This window comes from Zootoca vivipara, chromosome 9 (genome assembly GCF_965207765.1).
Source record: "Zootoca vivipara chromosome 9, rZooViv2.hap1.1, whole genome shotgun sequence".
Classification (NCBI taxonomy): domain Eukaryota; kingdom Metazoa; phylum Chordata; class Lepidosauria; order Squamata; family Lacertidae; genus Zootoca; species Zootoca vivipara.
This window is the reverse complement of record NC_142592.1, coordinates 62,628,165-62,638,355: the sequence shown is the minus strand read 5'-3', so window position 1 is coordinate 62,638,355 and position 10,191 is coordinate 62,628,165. Positions and strand designations below refer to the sequence as shown.

Below are 10,191 nucleotides of genomic sequence, written 5' to 3'. Positions count from 1 at the left end.
CAGTGTATGTAGCCAATAGCACTCATATAATCTTTGGTCTGTGGAATTCAGCATTTTCTCCAGTGACAGGCAATGGCTCTCCAGACAGGAATCTCTGCCAGCCCTACCTGGAGATGCTGGGGATTTGAACTCAGGACTTTCTGCATGCAAAGCAGCTGCTCTGCCACTGGGCAGGCAATGTGTATTCAGTGGCATATGGCTCCTGCACCAGGATGAAATATTCAGCTATTATGTAGAGTAGACGAAGAAAGTGTGTGCTCGTGTATGTGTTGCTTGGTTGCCTAGGCAACATGTCACTCCCACAGTACAACCCTAAAGCAGCAGGGAGAAGGGGCATATCTCTCTCTCTCTCTCTCTCTCTCTCTCTCTCTCTCTCTCTCTCTCTCTCTCTCTCTCTCTCTCTCTCTGTGTGTGTGTGTAGAAAAAAGCCAATTTTAGAAGTCATGGAAAAAAGCAAACTAAGGTCACCCAATCAAATTGCTGGCCAGGAAGTTCAGGGTAAGAAAATCTTAACACAATGAAAAATTAACTTACTGGATTCTTTTGCATGGGATTGTGTGATGGCTGAGCTGTCTCTCCCCCCCCCCACCCAAAAAAACCCCAGATTGATAGAGCTGTTCTTTGTCAAGGCCTGGATAGCTCAGCTGGTTAGAGCATGGTGCTGATGATGCCAAGGTTGCAGGTTCGATCCCTGTATGGGGGAGCAGCATATTCCTGCATTGCAGGGGGTTGGACTAGATGATCCTCAGGGTCCCTTCTATGATTCTAAGACAGTCAACATCATCATGCCAGCAGTCTGAAAAACAGCAACTGTGTAGCATGACCTCTACCACTGTCCTCCATTGCTCACAGATCCTGACCTGGGGAGGGGTGTTTTTCCATAGAAGCCTTGCTCTCCGAGAATCTGTACAGGCATAACTATATAACTGCAACCCCCCCCCCTTCCCAGTCACTTTTCCTCGTGTGCCATCACTCTTAGATGTGGCGTGCCTTTGAGATTGCCTTGCTACTGTGTTGTTGTTGCTTTAGCTGCCCTGGTTGTCCTTCTGGAATAGAGTTGCTTCGAATCGGGAATAGCCAATGTTGCCATGGGTGTACCCAGCGAGGGGCGGGGGGGGGGGAGCTGCCGCCCCGAAGCAAATTTTTTTTAAAATGGTTATAAAGTGATGAAACGAAACAAAATTAGGTAGGGCGATGGCGAATAATCAGTTGTTTACCACACTGAAATGGTATAAAAACCGAGAAGTATCTAGAGCCACCTAGCGACTGGTAGAGGAATCTATGTCGGCCAGCCATTGGGATTCAAGGGAGGGAAAGGTCTCTAGCGGGGTCTAGCAGAGAGAAGAGGGAATCTTCTAGAGGGGTCTAGTGAGTTCCGCATCACTAAACTGAGCCGCCCGCCGCTAAACTGAGCCTCCCGCTATTAGTTTACCTTCTTATTTACATTTAGAAGACATCGAGGCTGCCTAAATGGATATGAGAAACTGGTTCCAAAAAGGTAAGTTAAGTAATTTCTGTAGAAAATTAAATTTTAAAGGGTAAAGACCTGGCTCAGAAGTACAATGGGAGAGGACAGACTGACTGGGTTGTGTTTGATGAGCGTCCATCGGAAATTCTTCAAGGAAAATCAGGACTGGATTGAAACGAAAGTTTTGAACAAGTTTTCTTCAAACCCAAGAAAAATGATATTAGTATAAGACATGCAACTAGAATAAAAATTATTTTTCCCCCAAGCAGATAATTGTAATAACTACCGTAATAAAGCACTGCTATAATTATATATAATTTTCTTAAAATTTTGGTTTCACACGCCTTTTCCGTGCTGAAATGTCACAACCTGAACGGCCATGGCTTGCTCCCCCCCCCCTAGTTTTGATCCTGGGTACGCCCCTGAACGTCGTGCCTCCAGTTGACAGACTCTGAGTCCCATCAGCTCCAGACAGCATGATGGGAGTTACAGTCCAACAACAACCTGAGAATGCCATATTATCTACCCACCGTAAATAAATAGCCATAGTGATTCAGAATGGAACTTACGTTTTTAGATATAGTGTGGATTAAATTGTCACACACTGGAGAAAGCCACAACTTGCTAGTGAGCTTCCTAATGGCATCTGACTGTCAGTTGGTGGAGACCAGAGTGCTGTGGTGTATATAGGAAAGAAGATGCCTTAAACCAGGGGTGCGAACTTGAATAAAATATTGGGGGTGGGCCAGGTAATGCCACATTGCACAATCAATCACATGATGAAAGAAAATCCTTCCAGTAGCACTTTAGAGACCAACTAAGTTTGTCATAGGTATGAGCTTTCGTGTGCATAGGAGTTGGGTCCTATCTGAAGAAGCATGCGTGCACACGAAAGCTCATACCTATGACAAACTTAGTTGGTCTCTAAAGTGCTACTGGAAGGATTTTTTAATTTTGTTTTGACTGCATCAGACCAACACGGCTACCTTCCTGCAACTAATCACATGATGTGGTACATGTGCACCATTTGAATGGCAATGCCCATCAAAGACCTCTTGGCCCCTAGGAGTTGGGTCCTATGCCTGAAACCGAGTCAGACGATTTCCCCACCTATCTCAATATTGTCTACTCTGCCTGGAAGCTGAGGACCACTCCCAGACCTACATGGAGACACCACAGATTGAAAGTGGGGCCTTCTGCATTCAGAGCCATACCTGCCAAGTTCGGGACGTAAAGATCCGGGATCTGCAGTGCGCGCACGACCGGAAGTTGCGTGACGCAACTTCCGGTGGCGCTTTGCCCTTCTATGGGCACCAGAAAATGGCGGCGCCAGCGCCGGAAGTCGCTTCCGCGCATGACCGGAAACACGTAAAGCGACTTCCGGCACTGGCGCCGCCATTTTCTGATGCCCATAGAAGGGCAAAGCGGCACCAGAAAAATGGTCGCCGGGCAGAAGCCGATTTAAGGGACAATACCGGGATTTTTCACTAAATGGGAGACCGCCGGGAAACGGTAAGAAAAAAGGGGTTTTCCCGGCGGAAACGGGATACTTGGCAGCTATGTTCAGAGCACATGTTCTGCTACAGCGCTATGGTCCAAAATCCTTCCCCCAGATGTTTTAACCTTCAGAATTATTATTATTTTTTGTTGTTGTTGATTGGATTTTCCTCTCACCAGCTCTGCTTCACAACCTCCCTGGTTATTTTTGCCTGCCTGGAACTTGTCGTCGAACTTCGATCTTGCCTCTTCCTTGTCTGGATAGTAAACATGGGAAGGGTGTGCGTGGAAACTAGTTTACGGTACAAAAGTAGCATTTACAGTCATTGCTCTAGCCTAGGCATCCCCAAACTTCGGCCCTCCAGATGTTTTGGACCATAGCTGCCAAGTTCTCCCTTTTTTAAAGGGAAATTCCCTTATGCTGAATAGGCTTCCTCGTGAGAAAAGGGAAAACTTGGCAGCTATGTTTTGGACTACAATTCCCATAATCCCTGACCACTGGTCCTCTTAGCTAGGGATCATGGGAGTTGTAGGCCAAAATATCTGGAGGGCCGCAGTTTGGGGATGCCTGCTCTAGCCCATCATCAGCATGTGGCCCTCAGGCTGAGAAATGTTCTCCATCCCTGCAATAAAGTTTATCTCCTGTCATTTGGTTTTTGAAATGCATTTGCACTCTCTGGCTAAGATGCTGAAATGTGTTTTTGGGTCTGTGTGTTTCTTGGCAGAATCTCCTTGTAAAGAGATAATTTATTGGAGCATGAGAAACGCAACTATTTTTTTTAAAAAAATAAAATAAAATACAAACTACTGGGTACAGGTGCAGATACAATAGATGACAGCAAAGACGCATGAATTTGCTCCTCCAAAGGCAGAGTGGGGAGAATGAGCTGTCAGGCTCCGTGGCATAAAGACAACTGGCAATTAGCACAATAGACTAGGTGATTGCCTGCTACCCCATTGTTTGACGTTGCTCTTTGTGGTTTAGTTCAGTGTGTACTTGAAGGTTAAATCAAATAATAACACGGGAAGGGAGAACAACAAGCGGTGCTGGAGAGATGGGGGCAGGAGAGGGCAGTTGCTAAATAAAACAGCTGCCTGCTGAATAGCTGCTTGTGGTAGATGATAGAAAATTTGCTTTGGCACCTCAAGAACCCATGTCCACCACAAGGAAGGATGGTAGGTCAGTGGCAAAGTGTCTGCTTTTCTTGGGGAGGGTTTCAGGTTTAATCCCCGGCATCTCCAGGTTGGGGTGGAAATGTCCCTTGTCCAAAACTCCAGAGAGCTACAATTGTAGGAGAAAATTTCCTTTGGGAGTTCAGCACGGAGGCTCAAACCAGATGCCCAATTAGTCCAAAAGTGTCTGTGAGACCCTTAGAACACACACCCTATGTAGGAAAAATACATCGTATTGGCTGTTTATTCTGTAGCCAAACACCTTCTGCCGCCACCCTCTGCCACCCCAGCACCTCAAAATCTCTTCAGCCAAGCATAGTCCTTGAAAATATTTATTCAACCCAAGGTTGTTGGAGATGGTAGGTAGGTAGGTAGATGATAGATTAGATAGAAGATAGATAGATAGATAGATAGATAGATAGATAGATAGATAGATAGATAGTAGGTAGGTAGATATAGATGATGATGATGAGAGAGAGATTGATTAGATAGATAGATAGATAGATAGATAGATGATAGATAGATGATAGATATATAGATAGCTTTTTCCCTTGTGCCATCAAATTGTTGAATCTGTAGTTGTGGGCGGAAGGGAGTCCAGTTGGTGGTATGGGGTCTTTTTGCTGTGCTGTTGTATTGTGAGGCGAATAGTGTTTGTATGAGGTAGTTTTTTCTTTTCATTACAATGTAGTCGAAGCAAAATTCCAAGTATGGTTGATACTTGGCCAATAAATTGTTCTATTCTATTCTACAGTGGTGCCTCGCTAGGCGAATTTAATTCATTCCACGGGTCAATTCATATAACGAAAAATTGGTCTAGCGAATCCCATAGGAATGCATTGAAATATTTTTATATATTTTTTGCCCATAGGAACGCATTAATTGAATTTCAATGCATTCCTATGGGAAACCGCGATTCACTAGACGAATTTTTCACAAAACGAATTTGTCTTGCGATGCAACCTCCGCTCGAAAAATCTCTTCATTAAGCAAAAAATTCGTCTTACAGGGCATTCATCTAGCAAGGCACCACTGTATTCTATTCTCTATTCTATTCTATTCTAGATAGAGATAGAGATAGATGATTAGATAGATAGATAGATAGATAGATAGATAGATAGATAGATAGATATATGAGAGAGAGAGAGAGAGAGAGAGAGAGAGAGAGAGAGAGAGAGAGAGAGAGAGAGAGAGAGAGAGATGCTGTTTTTGCTTATCTGGAGTTGTTTTTTTGCTCTAGCATTCAGCATTAGTCTCCTCCTATACTGCTTCTATGAGACGCGGTGGCGCTGTGGTCTAAACCACTGAGCCTTGGGCTTGCCAATCAAAAGGTAGGCAGTTTGAATCCCCATGACAGGGTGAGCTCCTGTTGCTTGATCACAGCTCCTGCCAATCTAGCAGTTCGAAAGCACACCAAAAGTGCAAGTAGATTAATAGATACCGCTCCAGCGGGAAGGTAAACGGCGTTTCCGTGCGCTGCTCTGGTATCAGTGTCCCATTGCGCCAGTAGTGGCTTAGTCATGCTGGCCACATGACCCGAAAAAACTGTCCGTGGAGTGGACAAATACCAGCTCCCTCGGCCTGTAAAACGAGATGAGCACCGCAACCCCAGAGTCGTTTGCGACTGGACTTAACTGTCAGGGGTCCCTTTACCTTTATACTGTATACTGCTTCTTACCAGTTTTCCAGTCAGGCTGACTCTTACATACATGACACTAGAAGTGTAGAATTGTAGAGTTGGAAGGAACCTTGAGGATCATCTAGTGAAAAACCCTGCAAGGCAGAAATATACAGCTGTCCCATATGGGGATCAAACCTGCAGCTTTGACATTATTAGCACCATACTCTAACCAACTTAGCTATGGTTTTGCAGAATTTCTCCCTCAACAGCCAGTCAGTGTAGACCAGTATTCTTCAACTGTGAGTCCCCAGATGTTGTTGGACTACAGTCATGGGCTAAGCTGTCTGGGGGGTTATGGGAGGTGGTCCAACAACATCTGGGAACTTAGTGCTGAAGAACAGTGTACACAGTGTAGAACAATGCTGGATGGTCTGACTCAGGGCTTATCCACACTTTCATCTGCTCTTTCCAGGCACAGCCCGTGATTTAAATCTCTGTGTCTGAGTGCCTTTTCTTTTCGCTCCAGAGCTTTCCCCACAAAAACCAGCTCTTTAAGCTCAATTGGAGCAACCGCTGACAATCCAAATTGATGTTTGCTCCAATTCAGCTTTAATGAGCGAATTTTCACGGGAAAAGCTTGGGGCAAGCAAAACAACAACAACAACAACAACAACAACAACAACAACAACAACAACAACAACAATTTATTATTTATACCCCGCCCATCTGGCTGGGTTCCCCCAGCCACTCTGGGCGGCTTCCAACAAAACATTAAAATACAGAAATCCAATCTTATACATGGAACATTAAAGCTCCATGCCTGGACCTCTCCCTGGAAAGAGCAGGGCAAAAGCTAGATCTGGATAAGCCCTCAGTCTAAGGCAGCTTCCTAAGTATTCTGGAAGAAGGGTCAGGAGTTGAACATCTTCTTTGCTTGCAGAAGGTGCTAGGTGTTGGCTACGGAATGCTAAGACTAGGTTCAACTGTCAGTATTCCCAGGTAGCATGAGGAATACAGCCTGTCTGAAACCCAGGAGAGCCACAGTCAGCCAGTGTTGGCAGGCCTGAGCAAGGGCCCTTGTTCAGCCTAAGTCAGCTTCCCGTGTAAGCAGTGAAAAGTGAAATGGAACTTAACTTTGACCTAGATCAGTCTATTTCTGATCCAGGTCACTTTTGCTCATCTTCATCTCTGCTCCCATTCTTACACTAATCTGAAATAGTTTGGGGTTTGTTTGTTTGTTTGTTTTTTAAAAAAGCCTGCATGGAAATTTGTATTTAAATATATAACTTAGAGTGTTGGGAGCTAGTCTGTCTTTTAAAAATGGGGTATCCATCAGTTTGGGGGGGAAGGTCTTTGGATGCAGAAGGTCCCAGTTTCAGTATTCAGCTAGGGCTTGGAGTGATCCTGTCTGAATCCCAGAGAGCTGTTGCCAATCAATGCTGTTGTTGTTGTTGTTTAGTCGTTTAGTCGTGTCCGACTCTTCGTGACCCCATGGACCATAGCACGCCAGGCACTCCTGTCTTGCACTGCCTCCCGCAGTTTGGTCAAACTCATGTTCGTAGCTTTGAGAACACTGTCCAACCATCTCGTCCTCTGTCGTCCCCTTCTCCTAGTGCCCTCAATCTTTCCCAACATCAGGGTCTTTTCCAAGGATTCTTCTCTTCTCATGAGGTGGCCAAAGTATTGGAGCCTCAGCTTCAGGATCTGTCCTTCCAGTGAGCACTCAGGACTGATTTCCTTCAGAATGGATAGCTTTGATCTTCTTGCAGTCCATGGGACTCTCAAGAGTCTCCTCCAGCACCATAATTCAAAAGCATCAATTCTTCGGCAGTCAGCCTTCTTTATGGTCCAGCTCTCACTTCCATACATCACTACTGGGAAAACCATAGCTTTAACTATACGGACCTTTGTAGGCAAGGTGATGTCTCTGCTTTTTAAGATGCTGTCAATGCTGTTAATATTGGGCTATATGGGCCAAGGGTAAGGCAGCTTCCTTTTTTCCTATGGCACATCATCATGTTCCCATCATGTTCAATTTACAGACCCAATCTGAATGCACATGCAACAGTCAAAGCAGAAGCCAGGCTTTCTAGCCACTTGGAGAGACTGTTATCTGCAAAACAAGATAGCTGGTTGTTGTTGTTTTTTTTAAAGCAGCCTTTGGGAAACTGCCTTGCAACATCCACAAAGTTGCAAAATCCAGCGCATAACTCTGTTCCAATCTGTGTGTTAGACTGGGAGGTGCGGGTCAGGTCAGTTCAATTTGGAATACACAAAGATTGCATTAGCCAAGCTTTCATCTTGGAGGTCCTGCCAACATTCTCCCACTTAAAATTTCTCCCCGCAGTTTTAGAGCTCCAAATTACCAGTTAGGAATGCTGCAATGATTGCCCTGTTCTTTCAGTTCCGAATGTTGCACAGAGCACTAAGTCTAAGCGTGTTTAATTTCCTACACAGCTTTCCGTTCCTGCAGTTAATTTGCATCACACACACACGACACACTACTGATGTGCAAGTGGGCCTTAATAAAATACTACACACACACACACACACACACAGAGAGAGAGAGAGAGAGAGAGAGAGAGAGAGAGAACGAGAACTTCGATGTCCTTTAATGTGTGCCAAAGTCCAGCATCTTATTTTCACACTGGTCATCCAGATACCAGCAGGAAACCTGCAAGCAGGACCCAAACATAGCTGTCAACTTGCAGATTTGAAAATAAGGGATCAGCAGCACCCTCATCTGTCCCGGGGACAGTCTAACAATCCAGGATAGCAATGGGGAACGGCACTGGAATAAGGGAATTTACAGCAAAAAAAAAAAAAAAAAAAATAAGGAAGGCTGACAGCTGTGGCTTGGAATAAGGGAGTTTCCTGCAAAAAAGGGGGGGGGGATGGTTGACAGCTATGGCCCCAAATGCTATAGCACTCTCCTCTCCTGCAGTTTCCAGCAACTGGTATTCAGAAGCATTACTGCCTCATTCCATGGAGATAGAGACAGTGGAGTGCAACCCTCCACCTTTTCAGTTCTGTGCTCAGGTGGCCTGTGGAATTTTGAAGATTTCATATTCATGCTTTAGCATTTCTCTACAGTTCCTTTGGCTGCAGGGTTGAGTTTACCTTATCATTATGAGGTGGCTGTGATGTGTGTAGCCCTGAGCGGTGCATATGCATGTTTTTCTTTCCACGAAGCATTTGCGTGTCGAGGTCACCGGATTCCCCCCAATAAATTCACACACGCACGTGAATTAAGTTTAAGGTTTGGGGCATTATTTTGGCCACAACTTTATTGAAATACAACCAAATGTGAGTGGTTGCTTAGGCATTGGTGAACCCATCTGTCCCCTGCCCTGGGACACATCCTGCACTGACTTCCTCTAGTCAATTGTGGAAGTCAGTAGGTAAACATTCTCAACGGGAGGACGGAGCTGGGTACCAGGCCCTTCTTGTCCTCCCTCTAATGTTCCCCGAGCCTCAATTTGCTCTGTGTTAGGCCCAATTCCCCTAGCGGGGTACTGACTAGAGCCGTTCAAGCCCCAGGATTCCTTTAACGGAATACCTCTATAAGCAGCAGCAATTTAGCAATTTCAGCCTTTATAAACTCCTCTTTCCATACTCCTCTTTCCAGCCAATTTCTTATCAGCGAATTTTAACCAATACCTAACCGCCAACCTTACAAGTTGTGACGATTTGCTATGCAATAGGCAAAAACCAAATGGCAACAGCCAATCAACCAGATGGCAAAATTCCTACCGGGCCCCTGCCCCAAAGCAGGCGACCCCATAACAGGCACAGCAATGTCAATATGCAAAGCATCCTTAAAAAAGGAGGGCGGCGGGTGGAAAATCCGAAGCGCTTGGCAAAAGTGAAACCAATATGGCCCCGCAGGGGGGGGGTTATAGGCTAGGGGCCATCACTTATTTCAAACTGCAACACTCTTTTCTCCCCAGCAACAGCAACAAATTGCCCAGTCATGCCAGTGGCCATTATATCTAATCTACCTAGCAACAACAGGGTCATTCTGATTTCCCCTCCCACAATGTGTGCTCTCCATCATTGGAGAACCCGTTTTATCAAGCACACTGCAGCCTCCTCAGCTGCCCACACTTCCTGATGTGTGTGTGGGGGGGGCTAAAGCATGAAAGGAATTACTTGATGACATTATCCCCTCAATGATGTAAAAAAAAAAATGTTGGGAGTCTGGCTACCAAGGGCCTGAAATCAGTTCACTTGCTGTCCGGTAGCTGATAGGTGTGTGGCCTTACCCACCAGTCAAACTGGCCCATAGGACTCTACCAGCTGGAAAATATTGCCCGCACATTTATTACAGAGAAAAGGTGTTTGTGTGATTGTGCAATTTATGTGTGCATGTGTGAGAGAGGAATAAATTCTACAAGTTTATTTCAAGATTTATATTGGTCTTAATACCAGC

At 45.2% G+C, this 10,191-nt stretch overlaps 1 long non-coding RNA gene across 2 annotated transcripts in view; it reads left to right on the top strand.

Annotated features, from left to right (window-relative positions):
* The first annotated feature begins 299 nt into the window (after positions 1-299).
* The window catches only part of LOC148684667 (uncharacterized), a 49,124-nt gene continuing 39,232 nt past the window's right edge, over positions 300-10,191 (top strand). For both annotated transcript variants that reach the window (XR_015945936.1, XR_015945937.1), the window contains exons 1-2: positions 300-498; positions 1,451-1,498. This is a non-coding gene — a long non-coding RNA (uncharacterized LOC148684667). The remainder of the gene's footprint in view (positions 499-1,450; positions 1,499-10,191) is intronic.